This window comes from Antedon mediterranea, chromosome 3, assembly GCF_964355755.1.
Source record: "Antedon mediterranea chromosome 3, ecAntMedi1.1, whole genome shotgun sequence".
Classification (NCBI taxonomy): Eukaryota; Metazoa; Echinodermata; class Crinoidea; order Comatulida; family Antedonidae; genus Antedon; species Antedon mediterranea.
The window spans coordinates 24,258,633-24,281,760 of record NC_092672.1 but is presented as its reverse complement, the minus strand read 5'-3'; the positions used below and the strand labels follow the sequence as shown (position 1 = coordinate 24,281,760).

The following is a 23,128-nucleotide window of genomic DNA, read 5'->3' as shown; positions in this document are numbered from 1 at the left end:
TAACAAAATTTTCCGATCTCAACAAACTGCATTCCACCTAATTTACCGTGTGGTATTACATTAAATGTGAAATTGTGAGATTTCTTGTTTTTGCCCTGAAACCAGAATTTTAACTATTGTATACATTATAGACTGCATTAACTGTTTGGTGCGTGTGCTTTATTGTGATTCTTTCTATCTTGCATGAATGCACGTAGTCTTCCAAAACACTTCGACGAAATTATAGTCCAGTCCCTAAGGGGAGAAAAAGGGGTGGGATGTTACCAGACTGGATACAAATTTTTCAGTATAGCAGTTTGGTAGAGTATAGTGTGGAGATGCCAAAACAAAGTTACTGGAAATCTGATTTGACCTCTGTGACCTCTGACCTCAATTTTTATATTTTTCTATTATATAACTAAAAATCGCCATATCTTGACAACGCAGGGACATTTTACATTTATTTTTTTTTCAAAATACTTGGAAGATATATATTTATATTCGCTATAATGAAAATAATTGTACAAAAATGGCCGCAAAGGCTTTATTTTTCAGTTTGACCTTTGACCTTGATTGCCTAATATCTCAATAACACGCAATCTCAGAGATTTGAGAATGGGCTCAAAATGTTAAGAAAATAAATCTAATATTTAGTCTAATAGAAACTTTTTTCAAAAAATTACCATAAATTAAGCTTTTTTGACCCTTGTCCTCTAATGTTTGAATATGTCAATATCTCGGTAACTATTTGTCCTAAAAAGTTCAGTTTGGTGTCAAATTGTTTAGAATATACACATTTATATTTGCTCAAACAAAATATTTTGTCAGAATTCAATTGGAAATGTCATTTTGAGCTATGACCCATCGTTTTGCATATATTTAGCAATTAATAATCTATAAAAAGAGATCGAGAGAGGGGAGAGGGTTGGGGTGGATGGAGAGACACATATTTTTGTTACATGTTACACAAATGTTAAACTCTGTCTACACTATAACATTTTTATGCGACAAAAAAATGTGATGTGCCCATGGACACGATGAATGACATATCACTACCATATTTGGGCACATCACACCTTTTTGTTAAGTGTAGACAAACATGTAAAAAATATGTGTCTTTCCATCACCCCAACCACCTCCCCCTCTCTCGCTTTTCCAATGCTACTGCATGCATCTATACACATCAAAATGACCGGAATTGTACTGGAAAGTTTTTAGCTACATTTGAAAATAAGTCCCAGAGGATGGGTGTATTGTAATGTTATCAGAATTATGGCAATTGTTTGTAATGGGTTGTTAATTGGATTACCCTCATAAAATAACTGGCCATCCTTGGATTTACTTCTAAATCCAAAAAAAAAAAACATCATCCGGACATAATTGAGCGTTCACATCCAAATTATGGCGAGATCATGTAGATAATCTACTTAAATTAACTAGCCATAGTTCGATGTGAACGCCACTATTGTGATTTTGGTTAAATTAACTGTTTATTTTGTCTTTAAAGTGATATTTACTCTATTTTTTAGATTAGCTCTTTGATTAAACACCTCTTCGTCCAATGCAGTGAAGATCTTAAGTGTCGCCTTGTCTTACTACCTTAACTTCTCTTTGAACGATCGTAATCAATATTTGTTGAGGTATAATATTTCCCTCTAATATGGTAATGCCTGTTTTATTGAGTCAAATGCTTTCTGATAATCTCTAAATCAAAGATTTGGTGATATTCATTTCCTTTTTATTTTAGTTGATTGACAAACTGTATAAGATGGTCCTACTGTATAAAAGCCTTATATATTGGTTTATTTACTTCTAGTCGGTCTCTGATTTTGTTTTTTGATTACTTTTGTAAATTATTTGTGTACATGTGATAATGTTCGTTTGGTCGGTAATGGTTGATGTCAGTTTTGTCATGTTTTTGTGGATTAAAGTATAATTATCATTGCTTCTCTTAATTTCTTCTGGTTTCAAAGATTTTGTTGTATAGTGTTATGAGCTGGATGTGTTATTGCCTCATGAAGCCAAGATGGTAATTTTGACTGCTCACTGGTTTGTTTTCCTTTTATATTCCACTACAGTATGTTCTTGAAAAGAAATCAGCTTTGTAATTAATTTGTCTTCGATCCTTTTCAGATTTCTAATATTTTAAACGTATGTTTTTCTTTTCTTCGCTTTTTCCTCACTGTTTCAAACATTTTATTTTTGCAGCATACTTCAAGCAATTAATTGATAATTAGGTCATATGTTTTATGAGTATCAAATCGCATTGGTTAATTCTTCTTTTCTTTCTTTAAGATCCTGATTTTTTTTTTTTAATGTTATTTAACTTTTAAGTTTATCTAATTTTTTGTTGATATTAAGTGTTGTTCTTACGGTGTAGGCCTATCATGCGATGGAATTATATATTGAAATTAAATTAAACATTAAGTTTTAAGAAAATTGTAAAAGGCTAAATAGGATATTGAATGTAGTTCTGGTTCATTAAATCTATATTTTAGGTATATTATTATAAGTATGACACACGCACGCTTAACAGTATATCCTGGTCATACCTCAAACTGGCATTTCCAGTAAAAATATGATAACATCTTCTATTAGAGCTAATATAAATGTTTACATTTTGAACATTTTGACACCAAGTTGAACTTTTTATGACATTTGGTTACAAAGATACAGACATATTTAAACAGTAAAGGTCAAAGGTCAGTAAATGACATTTCCTGTGGATTTGGAAGAACATGTTTAATTAGAGTATATATAAATATGTATGCTCTTAACAATTTGAAACAAATTTCAAGAAATTTTGACCAGTAGTTATTGAGATATAGTAAGCCGAGGTCAAAGGTCAAAACATTGAGAAATTACATTTCCTGTCGTTTTTTTTAAAAAAGTTCTATTAGAGCGAATATAAATATGTACCCTCTGATCTATTTGACACCAATATCATTTCAATTGTCAAACCCGTTGCGGAGATATGGCTGTTTAAGATAGAAATATAAAAATTGAGGTCAGAGTTCACAGAGGTCAAATCAGATTTCCAGTAACTTTGTTTTGGTATCTCCATATCATGTTCTATCAACATGCCAAAGGGCACACTTGTATCCACTATGGTAATATCATTTCCCCTTAGGGACTGGACTATTAGCATTATGTTAGATACCATAGGTCGTGCGTTTGATGTACTTGGTTTCTCGGAAACCTGGATAAATAAGAACACGCCAATTGACTTATTAAATATCAATGGATACAATATGTACACTTGTAATAGAGAAGGTAGAGTCGGTGGTGGAGTTTGTCTATATTTAAAAGAACAAATCAACACCGTAACACGTGATAATTTTGTATTTAATGATAACTCCATTGATTCACTTTTTCTAGAAATAATAAACACAAACGGCAAAAATACTATTGTAGGTATGTTGTATCGACCACCAAATTCAAACGTCAACTCATTTAACTCTGATCTAGAAGAAATCTTACATAAACTTAATCGCGAAAACAAAAACTGCTATATCTTAGGAGATTTTAATCAAGACTTATTAAAATATGACATTCAAAAAACAACACAGGAATTCACAAACATTATTTACTCAACATCTTTTAATCCATTAATCAACTTACCCACCAGAATAACATCGTCTTCTGCTACAATTTTAGATAATATTATTACAAATGATGATAACATTTCGCATTGTGGAGTAATAGTCACTGACATTACCGATCATCTACCCATTTTCATGACAACACACTTGTCATTAAATACTAACACACAAGCTCCAATTACAAAACAAAAAATAATTAATGATAAAACATTAAATAACTTGCTTATTGCTATTTCTAATGAGGATTGGGGTGAACTATATTTATGCACAGATACCAATACATCATATAACCTATTTATTATAAAACTATCCAATCTCATAGATAATAACATACCTACAAAAAGTAATAAGCCAAATGGTAAAACAAAGAAAAAACCATGGATCACAACAGGAATTTTGATTTCAATAAAAAAGAAAAATAAACTTTATAAAAAATACCTTAAAAACCCAACACAATTATTAAAAAATATATATAAAAAGTACAAAAATAAATTAACTCATTTAATTAGAATTCGGAAAAAACAATATTATTCCAAAAAACTGGATGCAGCTCGACACGATTCAAAGCAAACATGGACAGTTTTAAATGAGGTTCTAAATAGAAAAAAATCGAGTGTTAAGCCAAATGAGGTAATTAACCATAGTAATAAAACGTTGGTATGTGATCCAAAAAGGTATGTCTGATGCTTTTAATGACTTCTTCTCCAACATTGGAAATGAATTAGCAAACAAAATACCAAATGTAAACAATTCTGACTTTAAACAATAATATGAAAGAGAGTCAATCCCAATCTATATTTTGCAATCCTACGAATGAAGAAGAGGTCATTGAAATAGTTAGTCAAATCAAAAATTCAAATTCAGAAGGTGTTGAAAGTAATCGCATTCTAAAACATATTATTGCTGCTGTGGCATCTCCTCTTGTACATATCTTTAACCTCTCTTGAGACAGGCATGGTCCCTGATAGTATGAAAGTAGCTAGAGTAGTTCCAATTTTTAAATCTGGCAATAAAAGTGACGTCAGTAATTATAGGCCGATCTCTATTCTGCCTACCGCTTCAAAAATTCTTGAAAAAATTGTTCAAATTAGAGTAAATAATTATATCACAAAGTTTAACATCCTTAATAATGCACAATATGGTTTCAGAAAAAACAGTTCTACTTTTATGGCCGTTATAGATCTGGTTGAACGAATTACCGATGCGCTTGATAAGAAAAAAAATACCATCGGACTATTTATTGATTTGTCAAAAGCGTTTGACACCATCAACCATGATATACTTCTTAAAAAATTGGAACACTATGGCATAAGAGGCACGGCCCTTAAATGGTTTAGAAACTATATTAGTGGAAGGAAACAATTTACGTCTATTGATAACACAAGTTCGTGTTTGATGGATATAAATTGCGGTGTACCACAGGGTTCAATTCTGGGGCCTCTACTTTTTATTTTGTACATTAACGATGTATTTAATTGCTCAAACTCGTTATCTTTTGTTTTATTTGCTGACGACACAAACATATCTGCATCTCACAAAAACTTGGATACGCTCATAGAACTAGTTATAAATGGTGAACTAAAAAATGTTTCGGATTGGTTCATGTGCAATAAACTATCAATCAACGTTAAAAAAACTAATTACATAATTTTCCGCAATCAGCGAAATCCAAGTAATTTAGAGAATGTAAATATTTATGTCAACAATAAAAGAATAGATAGAGTTAAATCGACTAAATTTCTTGGAGTACATATTGATGAATTTCTCACATATAAGAACCACATCAATGTTACAGCTAGGAAAATATCTCGATATGTAGGCATACTATATAAAGTAAGACATTTTTTACCAACCTATGCTCTCTGGACAACATACAAATCACTCATTGAACCAGTATTAAATTATTGCAACATAATATGGTGTAGCACATTTCCAAGTTATCTAGATGAGTTATTTAAACTCCAGAAAAGGGCATTACGAGCTATAACATGGTCAAAGTTTAATGATTCAATGACTGAATGTTTCTATAAATTTAAACTTCTTAAAATTGCGGATATCAATAAGTACCAAATTGGGCTTTTCATGTATAATGTTACTACTAATCAGGACGTGCGTTTTTCATCGCTCTTTATTAAAAATGGTTCTTACCATAATTATAATACAAGATCTAAAGACAAAATGAGACTCAGAAAACGTAATCGTACTTCTACTAGTTTTACTGTGTCATGTGTGGGACCCAAATTGTGGAATGACTTGAATTACGAACTACAAAGTACCAAATCAATAATTATATATATTTAAATCATGGTTTAAAGAACATTTATTATCATTTTACAAATAATTTAAAAAATAATACTTGTTGCAGGATTTAGCTTTTTAATTATTTATGTTTTAGTTTTTTAGGCTAGTTAGGGACGTAGGGGGACACAACTAATCAAGCTCTTTTGAGTTTTTATGTGTTTCCTTTTCATCTTTTTTATGTTCTCATATATTGTTCACAGCTGTTTCAAACATACGAATTAAGTCATGCGCCCTCAACGTTACAAGTCGTATCGCTGGAGTAACAATACATAAACAATTACTTACAAATCCACGTGTGCAGAGTGGAGTCAAATGTCATTTAAAGACATGTTTTAAACAGCCAATGAGAATGAGATAAAAAAATAAAGGGTCGGTAAAAATATGAATATTCATTAAAGAGTCCCTGGATGAAACAAGCACGTTGTCGTTTTGTTTTTAACAAGGAATGTAACGCTGAAAATTAATGGAAGGGTGGACCATAAAATACAAGCATATACCAATTTACGCACGTGAGTGACATTTCCAAATTAGGTACATGTTTGTTTGTCCGTATCTTTAAAAAATCTAATTTTCACTCTAATTCTTTGGTACTGCATGATAATTTAGTTATCTGTGAATGTTATAACATAGTAATGGTCGAGAGGTGATGGTTGAATTTTTGAGCTATGGCCGTTTCAAATTGTGTCATTTTTAGGCTTAGGCTTGTGTCTACTCTAGTTGCAACACTGCCTTTCATGTGACAGCTGACCCAAATGAGTTTGGAAATGTTACATTATTTGAATTATTTAGGCCTGGCTGGGTAGGCTAGGCATATACCAATACTATAGGCCCTATTTTTATTTTAATACTAGGCCTAGGCCCTTGCTAGACCTGTGTTCTCTAGCAGCCTACTACAGAGAAGCAGCTTTCCGGCTTAGTTAGCCTGGCCTTGAGTAGGCTAGCCTACTAGCCTAATACTAGTATTAGTAGGCTACCTAATTAAAATTAGGCCCAGGATCTACGCCTAGGCCTATATATTTTTAATATTATTTAATCATTATAATTAATTTTAGTTGTATTAAATTTACAGTATTCATTACAAAAACTGTAAATTTAATATTATGAGGATTATATATACCCTATGTAACATGTATGCAATAGGGAATATTATAGGCCTACCCTGTAAAGTGTATGTAATAATTACAATATAAATAATGACAAGCATCATATTAACATTCGGTTTTGCTCATCACTGCATATTCAAATTAGTATGCAATCATACTAAATTTAATAAGTTAAGTTAATTTTATAAAATTGTTATAATAATTATTAATGTTATACTATTGTAGATACATATAATATATAGAGCAGTAACCTGAAGTGGCTAAGCAGATTTGGACCATACCTACCATCTATATAGGTAAGATTATTTTGCTGTTCAAGAAGTAGCAAATATTAAATTGTGTACCATGCTATTAATTTGTAATATTAACAATCAATCACTACCACTGGCTGGGTAGGCTAGGCCTATATTATAGGCCCTATTTTTATTTTAATATACTAGATAGACCTGTGCTCTCTATCACTAGCAGCAGCCTACAGAGAAGCAGCTTTCCAGCTTATTTAGCCTAGCCTAGAGCAATTAGGCTAGGTATAAGTAGGCTACCTAATTAGGCTAGGCTCTACGCCTATATAGGCCTATTATTATTTAATTATTATTAATTTTTGTTTAATATATTTACAGTATTTATTTAAATAATGTTTCTTATGAGAATACCTGGTTATATATACCCTATGCAATGACATAAGGCATATATGCCTACCCTGTATGTAATAATTACAATTATTAAAAATAATGAATTTTAACATTCGTTTTTGCTCATCACTGCATATTCAAATTAGTATGTATGCAACCATATTAAATTTAATAAGCTAATTTTAAGTAATTCTTATAATAATGTTTTACTATTTTTTAGGTACATACTGTAGCGGCAACCCGAAGTGGCAAAAACATTTTAAACAGATTTGGACCAATACCTAGCAGCCTACCATCTATATACAGTAGGTAAGTTTATTTTACTGCTCAAGAACTAGTAAATTTTAAATTGTGTTTACCATGCTATTAATTTTCAATATTAACAATCAATCACTACCACTGGCTGGGTAGGCTAGGCCTATATTATAGGCCCCATTTTTATTTTAATATACTAGCTAGACCTGTGCTCTCTAACACTAGCAGCCTACAGAGAAGCAGCTTTCCAGCTTATTTAGCCTAGCCTAGAGCAATAGGCTAGGTATAAGTAGACTACCTAATTAGGTCTAGGCTCTACGCCTAAATATTATTATTTAATTATTATTATTTTTAGTTTTAATATATTTACTGTATTTTATTTAAATAATGTTTATTATGAGAATACCTGGTTATATATACCCTATGCAATGACATAAGGCATATATGCCTACCCTGTATGTAATAATTACAATTACAGTATTATAAATAATGAATTTAAACATTCGTTTTTGCTTATCACTGCATATTCAAATTAGTATGTATGCAACCATATTAAATTTAATAAGCTAATTTTAATTAATTCTTATAGTAATGTTTTACTATTTTTTAGGTACATAGCGGCAACCGGAAGTGGAAAAATCATTTAAACAGATTTGGACCTATACCTATACCTACCATCTATATTATAGGTAAGTTTATTTTACTGTTCAAGAACTAGTAAATTTTAAATTGTGTTTACCATGCTATTAATTTTCAATATTAACAACCAATCACTACCACTGGCTGGGTAGGCTAGGCCTATATTATAGGCCCTATTTTTATTTTAATATACTAGCTAGACCTGTGCTCTCTTGCACTAGTAGCTTACAGAGAAGCAGCTTTCCAGCTTATTTAGCCTAGCCTAGAGCAATAGGCTAGGTATTAGTAGGCTACCTAATTAGGCATAGAGGCTCTATGCCTATATATTATTATTATTTAATTATTATTAATTTTTATTTTTAATATATTTACAGTATTTATTACAAATAATGTTTATTATGAGGATACCTGGTTATATATACCCTATGCAATGACATAAGGCATATATGCCTACCCTGTATGTAATAATTACAATTATTATAAATAATGAATTTTAACATTTGTTTTTGCTCATCACTGCATATTCAAATTAGTATGTATGCAACCATAGTAAATTTAATAAGTTAATTTTAATTAATTCTTATTATAATGTTATACTATTACTATTTTTTAGGTACATATATAGCGGCAACCCAAAATGGCTAAAACATTTTAAACAGATTTGGACCAATACCTATACCTACCATATAGGTAAGTTTATTTTACTGTTCAAGAACTAGTAAATTTTAAATTGTGTTTACCATGCTATGAATTTGTAACTTTAACAATCAATCACTAACACATGTACAGCAGTAGTACTATCAATCAATAGTAATTAGTTAGTAATTGAAATATAGACATACTATAGTATTACTTTTACATATTCATTATTATTAGGCATTGTTAAAAGGAAATCAATACAATGCAATATTCCTTTAACATTTAAAAATGTACAATATTTTATGATCATTAATGTTAATGAATCATTCTTTGTTGGCTTTCTTGCATTTGTTGGGTTTTATTATTTCATTTTGTATCATTGGAGATGTGAAAGTCAGATGAGTCTAAGTTTGACTCTAATCCACACTGCTGTTTTGTGACGGTTGAGTTTGGCATGTCTCCCCGCCTTGCTCAGAGACCACCTTCCATTCTCTCATGAATGCAATAGCATGGTGCTCAAGCATATGTAGCTTAGGCTGTATTACACCTGGTGCAATATGCCTGTATTCTGCTAAAAATACTTGTATGATATTTTTTATGTAATTAAAAAATACTTAATTGACACATTAATACATTTTATAATTTCAGAAATTTTGTGATGAAAAAGTCAATCTGTGGTGACTGTAGAATGGACCCGAGATCGGACTATCTTAGACATTTAAATAATAGAAAGTTCTGACAATTTTGTTGAATAGAAATATACAATGTATGATGTAGTCTTAATTGAAAATTGGCGCTTTTTAAACTATGTATATAAATTAGGATGAGAAAACAGTTATTTGATTATGAGGTATGTTCATTTAATTAAATTTGTTAGTATAAACTTTCAAAAAGAGTGAAGATATAAGAAAAGCAGATTATGGAGCAGCTGTACCAGACAAAAAACTGTTCCCTTAAACGCCAGTGTGTTCTTTCACTTGTGAATGTAGTTTTGGCCCAGGTCATAGTTGTTGTTGAAGTGTAGCATGCCAAGCAATTTGGTCCATGCCCTGTTAATTTAAATGTTAGCGTGGTAGTATACAGTATCCATTGAAAATTCGCGAATGGCAGGTTGTATAAATGTATATAGGTTGTAATTTTACATTTGTTAGATTTAGTGCAAATTTGTGATGGTTTTCATATTTTTTAAATTGTATTTTTTATCTTTTTCTTTAAATTTTGTTCCACAACAGAAGCAAGTAGAACTTAAAGCCTTTTCGTGAAACTGTGTTGCCTACAAAAATGAAAAGAAATTTTAATTTTACCAACCTTTAATTTTATATTATATTTATCATACAGTAGTTTGAGTATTTTTGTATAGGCTTTAATTTTGAAGGGCCTAGCTAGGCCTGGCCTGGTAGTTAGTAGTTTTACTAAATTTTTACATGTATGATGAATTATATTCAGTTGAAATAAATACAATGATAATAATTAAGCTTATTATTTAATCTATTGTAAATTAAAATGATGTATAGCATGATTACACTACTTATACGTACCAACTAGGCCTAGCTACAACCTAGGCCTAGTTGCGTACAGCCTAGCGAGCGGTTATCAGCCGCGTTCATCGACCTCTCGCCAAATACGCTGTTTCGCATTTAACAAAACAGTCGAGTTTTTAAATGAAAATTTCTTGAGATTTTCACCGTCACCTCCTAACAATTCAATGTCTCATGTAAGCATATATAATCAAACTTTTACCTAGATTTTCCAAGTATTTATGAAAATTACGAATAAAAACAAAAAGTGTACAATTTGACAAGCATTTTTTCAAACTTTCCATTGTTTACATTTGCTAGGCCGATCGATGTTAATTTTTAAAACTTCCGGGTGTAAATAATTTCGTAAACTTGGTGTTATGCTTAATTACTTACTATTTCCAAAAAATCGGTAATTAAAAATCTTATTTTCTAACAAATAGTATAAAAATGGTTTTATAATATTTATGACGAAATTGATTAAATTAATTTAAAGTGTAGTTATAAAAGTTGCAAATGTCGCGAAAGTTGAACGAGATTCAACCACTCGCGCGGCGTCACGCTCAGGCACATATCGCCGTCTGACAATATTGAGGGCGCTTGACTTTTTCTATTTATTTTACATTGGTTGAAACAGCTGTGTGTTGTTGTATATTTTCATGATTGAGGATGAATAAAGAATATTTGAATTTGAATTTGAAGGTCAATTCCGGTCATTAAAAAAAAAGAGGTTTTCATTACAACAAATAATATACAGATATAACTTCTGAACAAGTTAAGCCCAATTTTAAGTTTGTACGACTATTCGGTAATGAGATGAGAAGGTCAAAAGTCAAATTGTCCGTTAGTATGTGTCAAGGTTAATAATGCCACTTCCTGTCATTTTGGGGTCAAATTTTTCATTGCATTAAAATTACCAGAGGTAACTGGGGATGATGGGCTAATGGATCCTTGATACAAGACTCTTTGGGAACGTCCCAATAGCAATGACTTGATCCATTTCCAGACATTGCCTCTGATATTAAAGTGGCTAGCCAGCTTATTTAAAATAATATGGTGAGGCAGTTTATCAAACGCTTTGGCATAGTCGAGAAAGATAACATCAATTCTGGGGGCTTTAGTTTTATCTAGCGAAGATGCCCAGGAATGAGTTAGGTTGGTAAGTTGGGTAACACAGGAACGTGAGGGGAAAAAACCGTGCTGGACATCAGTAATTAGACAATTATAAGCAACGTGATCAGATATACTTGAAAACAGTATTTTTTCAAGCAGTTTCGAACAAATAGGGGTAAGGGATATTGGTCTGTAATTACAAATTGCATTTTTATCACCAGATTTAAATATAGGAGTGATATGGGACATTTTCCACTTAGCGGGGATTTCCCCCATACGCAGGGACAAGTTAAACAAATTAAATAATGGTGGAGCAATAAATTCGGAAGCAGATTTCAATATGTATGGATGCACGGAATCAGGACCTGGAGATTTATTAGATGAAAGTCCATTAATCACCTTCTCAACATTGGAGACGTTAAAGTTAAGTTGAGAAAGTTCAGGGATTGGGACATTACAAACCGGAGGTTCACAGCTGGGAATTATGGGTGAGTTAAAAACAGAAACAAAAAAATCATTAAATGAACTAGCAATTACAGGGTGTGACGAAACATTCACACCATTAATATTAAAAGATAACGGTGCTGGTGATCTTCTACGTTCTCTAACAAAACGCCAGAAAGCTTTACGAGTAGAGTCACTTGTAAATAATTTGTTGACATATGAATAATACGACTTATTGCATAGACGCTTAACCTTATTACGAATAGACTTATAGTCATCCCATGCAGATACAGAACCAATACGTTTGGCTTTTCTAAACAGTCTATGCTTTATATTGAAAAATTGCTTGATGTCATTGGTAACCCATGGGGAATGTTTCCGCTGCTTGCGTGATTTCAACGGAACTGAGTAACGGACAATAACTGTAAAAATATCCAGAAATCCATCCCATGAGTTGTCAACTGAGTTTTCATCCATGAAGACATTCCATGGGGCAAGGTGGACAAGTTTTTTTTAGATGGTCAATATCAGTTTTGTGGTAAGCAAGAAAATTACGTACCAACAATTTAGAATACGGTTTGGAAAGTAATACGTTAAAGGAAACTGCATGGTGATCACTGATCACTGGGTTATCAATGACATCAAGTGAAATTAAACGGTCTGGCCTGTTTGAAAAAAACAAGATCAATTATTGTACCAGATGATGGGACCAAATGATTAGGCCTAGTGATTTCCTCAAAAAGCTGAGTACAATTTAAAGCATTCATAGTGTCAAGAAAAATGGTAGGTATCGTATGTTTAAGATTCCAATTTAAATTAAAATCCCCAACAATATAAATATCATCATACTTTGGTAAGTGAGGTAATAAAGGCAGAAGAAAATTGTTACTAAAGTCATTCCAGAAGGACACTGGAGAGTTCGGTGGGCAGTAAAAAACAGCGAAAAGCATCTTATAATTGTCAATCGAAATAGAAAAACATATAACTTCATGAGGACCAGAGTCCAGCAAATGACAATGAATTGGATTCAGTTCGTTCTTTATTGCTGCTAATACACCGCCTCCTTTCTTGTTGGGTCTGTCCTTTCTGATCACCATATAATCTTGAGGAATGCCCAGTGAAGATGTCAAATCTTCTGATGTAAGCCAGGATTCAGTTATTGCTAAAATATCAATGTTTTGAATAGAGAGAAACGCTTGTAATTGAAGGGTCTTGTTCCGAAGACTGCGGGCATTCATGTTAAGACAATTCAAAGTTGACGCAGTACTGATAGATGAACTCGATGAACGCAGCTGCTGCTCCTGTGCCTGATGCTGATTTACAGGGCCTGGGTTAGGGTGTATGTCACCATCACATGATAAACTACAATAGTGTCGTGTTGCAGTTGAGTTAGAATAAAGGACCTGAGGAGGGCCTTGAAATTTGCGCTTGATAATACTCGGATTGTTTGAACAGTAATTGTGCGATAAGTAGGCATGCTGCTCAACACTATGACTCCAAAAGAGCGATAAAAGGACATGAGAAATATAAATAATAGTTATGCTCACCATCTTGAATGCAAAGAAATCCAAGCGAAATAAGAATCCTGTGTACAATGATGATGAGTCCAAGCATTGACAGGCAAATGATCACAATCGACTTTTACAGGACATCACAGCACAGTTAAAGTATTTAAAAAACAGTTATTATCATAAAAATCGTCAACAAACATCAAAAATTGGAAAATAACTGGTAAAATAATCTTGATACGGCCCTCGACAAATCAAGATGGACGACAACAACGGAAAAATATTTGAACACTGCGTAAAATTGCTTAAAATTCAATCAGCGACTATAAAACTGTGGGTCGGTTCTTATAATATATGATTAAAAAATGTACTCCATATAGTATAAAAGTTAAAATGGAAGTCCAACGCTTTATACAAGTTAAAAATATATTGCACTATGCCTAGGCTAGGGGTGCGCCCTGCCTTCACACTGTCGTCGCCGGGAACGTTTGAAATTCCCGGGTAACAAGAATAGTCAATCAGGTGAAATTCGGGCCTAGGGAGCTCTTCCAGAACACAACCGCTCGCAGTGAATCCTTCCAGAACAGAGATATAAGCTATTTGAATATGTTGGCCGCTATCTTGAAAAGGCCCATAAAACAAAAACGCCATTTACGCGCGCACTTTCTAATGTTACAAATTGCGGTAGCGTTAAAAAAGTTAACAATTGATGTGAAGCAAACGTGGCTGAAAATGACGTTAAAAAATATTCATTTGTTTCGAAGTTATAACCAATTTAAGATTTTCAGAAAATCACGCGTAACTTACGCTACGCGGCTCTGACATCGTCAAAAAGCTTGGCTGGACAACTTCAGTAAAATGTCTAAATGCTGAACGAGTTACAACATATTATGTTTACACGTTGAAGAGAAACAGCGTGCACAAAATAAGAAGAGTAAAATATTTCAAACGCAATTTACGCGAAAACTTTCTAGTCTCCAAAAATTTGTTAACCATTCCAAAAGTTAGCCATTGATGTGAAGAAAACGTGGTTGAAAATGTCGTTAAAAAATATTTATCGGTTTCGAAGTTATGACCGATTTAAGATTTTCAGAAAATCGCGCGTGACTTACGCTACGCGGATCTGACAGCGTCCAAAAGCTTGGCTGAACATCTTCAGTTAAATGTCTAAATGTTGACCAAGTTACAACATGTTACGTTACACGTTGAAGAGAAAACGCGTGCACAAAATCTGAGAAAGAAAGAAGAATAATAAAAAAAAAAAGTAACACTACAATAACAAAGGTTATCCACTTGGCGGATAACCAATTAGAGCACGATTCAGGTCATTTTAAACGTTTGAAAAATTGCCACGAGGTGCGCACATTTCTACGCGCGCACGGCGCAGGAAACACGTATGAGCATTTCTTTTGCACGATTTGTGTTTTTCAATCTTCGGTTAACAATTTTACGTTATTTTATTCACTTTTCAACTTCAAATGGCTTGACACTTTGTGAAAATTTAAGTCATATCAAGCGCAAACTTTCTATGGATTAAAAATAGCATGTTTAAAAAAAAGTTACGCGCGCACGCGCGCTTCAAATTTTAGAATGCGAAAAAACAACTTCTAATCAACTTTCTATGCGTTTCATGTCATTTTGAGCATGTCAAAAATTCCCACGCGCGCAAAAATTGTTACGCACGCGGTGCACACGTAGCGTTAAAAACATATTTCTTATGTTTTTTCAGCCTTTTCTAGTAATGTTACCAACTTTTAAACAATTTCGACTTAAAATTACGTCATACGAGCACGTCGAATTAAATAATTTGCACGCGTTTCTGGTGAAAAAGTTCAAAAATTCGTCAAAATTATGCCTATTTTTAAACAGTCATAGATTCTAAACTACATGGAGAACTTTTTTTTAATTACATATTCTGGAAGTTGATGAGTTGTAGATATCAAATCATGCATTAATATGGCTAACCGGACATTGTGACGTCATCGTATGGCCACGCGAATATAAAATATAGGATTTTTGTCTCTTTCGTCATAGCTCATCACATTTAATAGAGCGCATCTCCACTTATTCGTTGTCCATTTTCACCCGATTTTAATATATTCTAGGTCAATCAACTATCTTTTGCATGAATTAAAAATTTTTTAATTTTTTCAACGTCATCATGCCTAAAAATTTAAATTACGTTGGTCATTAATTTCATCTTTACAGTAAATTTTAATCTGTTATAGCTCATAAGAATAAAATGTGATAATCACGATTAAAACGTTTTCAGGAAGCTATTGTATTGTAGATGCAAAATCATGTGAAAATTGTGCCAATCGAATGTTGTGACGTCATCATATGGCCAGTTAAATACAAAAAGTCGTATTTTCATCTTTTGCGTTATATTTCATTACATTTAAAAGAGCGCGCATCAATATTTCACGTATTCAAATTTCTTCTACACGTTAATATGTTGTTGCTGAGATAATTTCATTCTGAAATTTCTACTTTTGCATTTCATTTTGAAACCGTCAAGATGTTAAAAATTACAATAAAATACGGGTCCCGTAATTTCACCTATTTTACACTGTTTGTGATATGTATACAGATTGTACTGTGTATACTATGTATATGACACAAAATAACAGAATTCAGAAATAACAACATATCATATTTTTCAGTTCAGGTCATAATGCCTTAATATTTTTCTGTGTGCAATATTCTAACGTATGACGTGCACGTGGCGTTTGTCGAGCAGATAACTAACTCGTCAAAGTGACGAGTTTCATGTCTAGTTCTTCTTTCTTTCCCGGATTTTTGTTGCAGCTATATCTCAAATGTTTGTAGACAAAACTTTGTATAACTTTGTCATAAGATTGACCTGTAGCTGTAGATGTGCAGAAAACTTTGTTATATGATGTTAGATTCACGCAGCGTAAGTTACGCGCGATTTTATGAATTTCAATGATTGATCATAGATTAAAAACCAAAAGTCATTTTGTATTGATACTTGGTGAAAATTTAAGTCATATTAAGGGCAAACTTTTTATGGATTAAAAATGGCATGTTTCAAAAGAAGTTACGCGCGCACGCGCATTTAAAGTTTCAAAATGCGCAAAATTAATTTCTAATCAACTTTCTACGCTGATAATGACATTTTGAGCATGTCAAAAATTCCCGCGCGCACGAAAAAAATTACGCGTAAGGTGCGCACGGAGCATAAAAACCATGTTTTTTTCTCTTGAATTATGATTTTCCAGCCTTTCCTAGTCATTTTAAAAAAGATTGACATCATTTCAAATTAAAATGACGTCATACGAACAAGTTGATTTATACCATTTGCGCTCGTTTTAGTTGAAAAAGTTATAAATATTGTCAAATAATTCCAATTTTGAATCTATTATAGCTCCTCAGGATCATCCACGACCCCCAATTTTTAAAATTTTATATGTAAGTAGATATGTTGTAGATATGAATTCATGCAGAATCTTTATCTCTCGGATGTTATGACGTCATCGTATGGCCACACGAATGTAAAATATAGGGTTTTTACTCTTTCGTTATTGCTCATCATATTAAATAGAGCGCATCTCACTTTTACGGGCCCAAAATTCTTCAAATTTGTTTTAATGTAATTATTTAGATAATTATCTTCTAAAATTGTTATCTTTATATGTCAATTTGATGACGTCATCGTTTTAATAATTGGATTTAAAAGATGGGTCTCGTAATTTTGTCTATGCTACACTGTATATAACATATACAGTTTATTCTGTAAAATACTGTAATATGATATATGCTACATAATAGGTACAATTCAGCACTGTAAACATATATATTTCATGTCATAGGATGGCATAATAATTGTCGAGGCTCATATGGTTAAGTATGTGCATGTTGCGTTTGTTGCGCGGATAACCCGAACTCGTCAAAGTGACGAGTTCAAATCTAGTTTCTTATTTCTTTCTCCCTCATTTTTGTGTCTCACGTATCTCAAAAACTTGTAAACATAACATTTCATAACTTTGTCAAGATATGGGCATTTACGTGAAGTTGTGCACCTCCTATTTTGAATGACGTCAGAGTTGCGCAACGTGACTTACGTGCGATTTTATGATTTTTTATGATTGATCATAGACTAAAAACCAAGCATAAATTTGTTTTGACACTTCGTGAAAATTTAAGTCATATCAAGGGCAAACTTTTTGTGGATTAAAAATGGCATGTTTTAGAAGACGTTACGCGTGCACGCGCATTTCTCCTCTATTTTTGTGTCTCGCGTATCTCAAAAACGTGTAAACATAACATTTTATAACTTTGTTAACATATGGGCATTCACGTGAAGTTGTGCACCTCCTATTGTGAATGACGTCAGAAATGCGCAACGTGACTTACGCGCAATTTATTAATTTCGCGTATTTAACATAGATTTAAAACCATATAACAATTTAAATTGAAACTTAGCAAAAGTTTGATTTATATCATGCGCTAACTTTCTGTGGAAAAAAAATTGCGTGTTTTACACAAAGTTACGCCCCGCACACGCATTTAAAATTCAAAAAGCGCAAAATTAATTTTTAATCAACTTTCTACGCTGATCATGATATTTTGAGCATGTCAAAATTTCCCACGTGCGCGAACAATTTTATGCGCGTGGTGCGCACGTAGCGCTAAAAGTTTTTTTTTTATTGAATTATGTTTTTCCAGCCTTTTAAAGTAATTTTACCAATTTTAAAACAATTTCGACTTACAATTACGTCATACGGGCACGTTGAATTGGATACTTTACGTGCGTTTTTGATGAAAAAGTTAAAAAATTTGTCAAAATTATGCCTTTTTTTAAACAGTCATAGATTCTAAACAACGTGGTGAACTTTTTTTTAATTACATATTCTGGAAGTTGATGAGGATGAGGATCATGAATCAATATGGATAACCGGACATTGTGACGTCATTGTATGGCCACACGAATGTAAAATCTAGGATTTTTGTCTCTTTCGTTATTGCTCATCATATTCAATGAAGCGCATCACGCCTATCTGTATTCCTTTTTCTCCGAAATTTTAATATTATCTAGCTCAATCAACTATCTTACGCATGAGTTAAAAATATTTTATTTTTTATGACGTCATCATGCCTAAAAATCTTAATTAACAGCGTCAATAATTTCATCTTTACAGTAAATTTTAATCTGTTATAGCTCGTAAGAATAAAATGTGATAATCACGATTAAAACGTTTTCAGGAAGCTATGGGATTGTAGATACGAAATCATGTGAACTTTTCGCCAATCAGATGTTGTGACGTCATCATATGGCCAGTTAAATAAACAAAGTCATATTTTCATCTTTTGCGTCATAGTTCATTATATTTAAAAGAGCGCGCATTAATATTTCACGTATTTAAATTTCTTCTAAACATTAATATGTTGTTGCTGAGATAATTTTCTTCCGAAATTACTACCTTCGCGTTTCCTTTTGAAACCGTCAACATGTTAAAAATTAAAATAAAATACGGGTCCCGTAATTTCACCTATTTTACACTGTTTGTGACATGTATACAGATTATACTGTGTATACTATATGACACAAAATAACAGAATTCAGCAATAACAACATATCATATTCTTCAGTTCAGGTCATAATGCCATAATCTTTTTCTGTGTGCAATATCCCAACGTATGACGTGCACGTGGTGTTTGTCGTGCGGATAACTAACTCGTCAAAGTGACGAGTTTCATGTCTAGTTTTATAATTACTCCTCTCTAATGTTTCATATGAACATACTAGATTAAATTAAATTATTTAATATGTTTTATGGTGCCTCGCACTTTTGGTACAATAGTGCAGTTACACTTCGTACTGACTCGCTTGAATTGCAATTAACATGGTCACGTGGGCCGTTGACTCCACTGACTCCAATGAATCCATGGCTTGCAGTTTGTCAATACCCAGATTATTTACATGGTTAGTCATTTTGCTTGTTGACATCTAGAGTGATTTTTTTTTATTAGACCGTGCTATTGTTTTTGCTATTAGTTATCGCATCTCATGCTTTGTTGTATAGTATTTTTTATGACTATTACTACACATTACAGTGTTATCATTCTTAACGTTCCACTACAATTTGCATTTATTAGATTTGTTGTTTCCATTCCAGTTTAGTTGTATCATGGCGAAAAACAATTCAACTGTCAGTGACACAGTTAAATACTCTCTTAGTACAGACGTATTAATAGTTTGGCTATGAAAAAAGAAAAACAACCAATCCTGCGCTTACTCCTTTTTTGGAGAGTAAACTATCTAGGCCTATTTACCTATTTAGACTATAGACGATCAGGACACCATAGATGCGGACGGGGATCGGACCTTGTTTTTCCTCAAATTTTACAGCCGATTTTGTAGAACGTTTTAGGTTTAGATTGTTTAGGAGTTTGGTTGATAGGATGGGTTTGGAATCCACTGAGTTTTGATATTTATGGGCCAATCGTCTAGTAGGCTAGCTAGGCCCCAATGTTTTACCGTAGCCATCGTTGCATGGAATCCCTCCTAGTCAGAATGGCTCTCACCCATAAAAAAATGATTTAGGCTTGGCCTACTAGTACGTGAAGCCGATAATACGATCTCTACTATACTATAAAGGTATAGTATAATATGTGACTCCATGATCTATACTAAATTTTGTATTTCATTAAATGTCAAATAAATATATGCTACTACTGCTATTATTACACTTTAGGCCTAGCTTAGAAAATCTACAAAAAATGTATTTCACAAAGATCAGGTGGTCGTCGTTTGACAGGGAAGAGAAATGTAAATTAGTTGACAAACACAACGTTCATGATGTCGCGAGTTTGGAATACACTGATGTCGTGATTTTATGAATATCTCATGAATATTAATGAGCTTCCCTAAGCTGCTGAAAAACAGACTTTCCTTGAATTTACTCTAAAATGTATATGAAATTAAATTTTTTTTTATTTCTGGTTATTACTTCTTCATTCTGACATGTCTATATTGTTATAATATTTTTTATTTAATAAATAAACGATATTTAAAAGCAATTTTAAACCCAGAATCCCCCTTTAATAATTTGGATTCTAGTAAAGGTTCAGAGTATGGTTCTAAAAAGGTTGCTCCATTATTTAAAGACATCTCACATATGTCATTATTAATCATGCATGATGGGTTCTGTACCTTATCATATTAAATTTAAATCCTGTATTTAAAAACGGATACTTTTATACCAATCTTAATTTTACCCATTTTTTCAAAAAATAAAGAAAAATGTATGCGTACAATACCACTTGTCATGCTTTTCTTGAACTCACTAATTCTGTTATTACTGCATTTGAAAACAATTAATTTTATGAAGTACTTTTCTATATTTATCAAAAACATGATATTTTCAAGTTGTTTCATTATGGTATTTTGGGGCCTTTCTTAGATTGGTTTAAAAGCTATATTACAGATCGAAATCATTATTTCAAATTAATAATTAGTAAATCGTCCAGAAAACCTTTTTTTTGCAGATGATACAACTTTATTTTATTTTAATAACAAAAAATGATTTTTTAATTGACAAACCAAGTGAGTTGTTCACTACTGACTCAATCACTTTTATGTTGGTTAAATGAGGTTTGCTAGGTTATTTGGAGGATTGCAGAGTTTGCCAATTATTTTAAACAGAAAATGATGTTTTAACCCAAATATAAGTGGAATAGTCTTGATTAAACCATTGTTTCTACTTATAAAAACTTTTAAATAATATTTGAAAAATCATTATCTGTCCAACTACTTTTCTGATGAAATAATACACTATTGTCTATATTTCTGTTGATTTTATTTATTTATTTTAAGTTCCTGTAGGTTATTACCTTTATTCATGTATTTTATTTTATATGTTTTCATGCTATTTTTTAAACAAATTATGTAACCTAAATATATTTTCTGTTTGTATTCATTTGACCAATACGGAAAAAATTGTATTAAACTTTAATTAACTTGATAATATTGTTAAGTCCTCAAAATAAGTGCTTATGTTTTTCATAATGTACATTTGGATGAAAGAAAAAGCCAGTATACAATCTAAATTAATAGTTGCGCATTGAATCTGGGCAATTATTAAATACATTCCTAAGTCAATGTACATTTTATTTTGATTCCAAATCTGAGGGAATAATTAATTTATGTGTGAAATTATAGGACAATTCTCAATAAAAAAAAATTATAACAATACTGCTTGAACATTAGATGAAGGAGAAACCTGAATCATTGAATGTCAGTAACAGAATAAATACCTTCTTATATAATTGACAGAAAGTGAAAATATGTAGTTTATAAAACTAATCAAAGTTTTAACAATACATCTACAAGAAATAATTCAGAAACAGAAGGACTTGGTTCCATAGTTTTGTACCACAATACTGTAAATGAAATTCTGTATTTATCTAAAATAATACAAGGTTTGAGTAAAAGGAACATTAACATTAAGTGCATATTTTATTAATTTTTTCAAAAATACTGGCTAACGAATTCTGGCGTCGGTGGAAGAAAAAATATCTGCAAACACTTCACCCTAAAAGGAAATGGTGTTATAAGAAAAGAAACATGAAAGTCGGTGACGTTGAGATCGTCAAAGATGAAAGTCTACCTTGCAACTCTTGGAGTGTTGGAAAAGTCTCAGATGTATATACAAGTGAGGATGGTCTTGTACGAAAAGTGAAACTAACGATGGCATCCAGGAACCTAGATAATCGTGGAAAAAGAAGTCAATCACTTTCTACATTGGAGATACCATACATAAATTAGTTCTGCTAATGCCAACAGACATAAGTAATTAATTAATATCTGAAAAGAAAAAAAAATGAAAACACTTTAAAAATAAATCAAACTAAAAGTAGAAATGATTAGTGAAAGAAGTAAGTTTTCTTTTACGAAAATATTTACAATATTTATGACAGAAGTTAATCAAAAGTTTAGTATTATTGTAATCAATTCCCCGTCAAGGAGCCACTATTGTTGTGTATGCAAAGGAAAAGTGATGATACTGTCAGTTTCATAATTTATCTTTGCAGGGAGCCATGTTATATATGTACATCGCACCTTGATACCTTGATATGTAAATTAGGCTAGTCACGGTTTGTTGTAGTCACTGTTCATGGTATGAGAGCTGCACAATAGGTGATACGTTGCATTAACGTTGTTGTACACCTTTAATGCTCCGTGTGGAGACAATCTTATATATTATTATTTACTTATGAATTATTTAGGTTTGATAGACATAATGATGATAGTATGCCCATGTTAACGGCGAATTATGTATGATAAGCCGTAGTATATGTTAGAGACGTGCTTCATGGCGCCGTGTCAATTGTTTCTCTGTTTGTTTTTATTTTAGTTTACCGGATGAACGG

The 23,128-nt window shown here is 32.1% G+C and overlaps 1 long non-coding RNA gene across 2 annotated transcripts; it reads left to right on the top strand.

Annotated features, from left to right (window-relative positions):
* The first annotated feature begins 7,846 nt into the window (after positions 1–7,846).
* On the top strand, positions 7,847–10,884 carry LOC140043731 (uncharacterized). 2 transcript variants are annotated; one of them, XR_011844376.1, is made up of 4 exons: positions 7,847–7,922; positions 8,483–8,561; positions 9,125–9,201; positions 9,799–10,884. It is a non-coding gene; the product is annotated as an uncharacterized lncRNA (long non-coding RNA). The 2 variants fall into 2 exon arrangements; XR_011844377.1 differs by having other exon boundaries at positions 7,850–7,926.
* Positions 10,885–23,128: the final 12,244 nt, after the last annotated feature.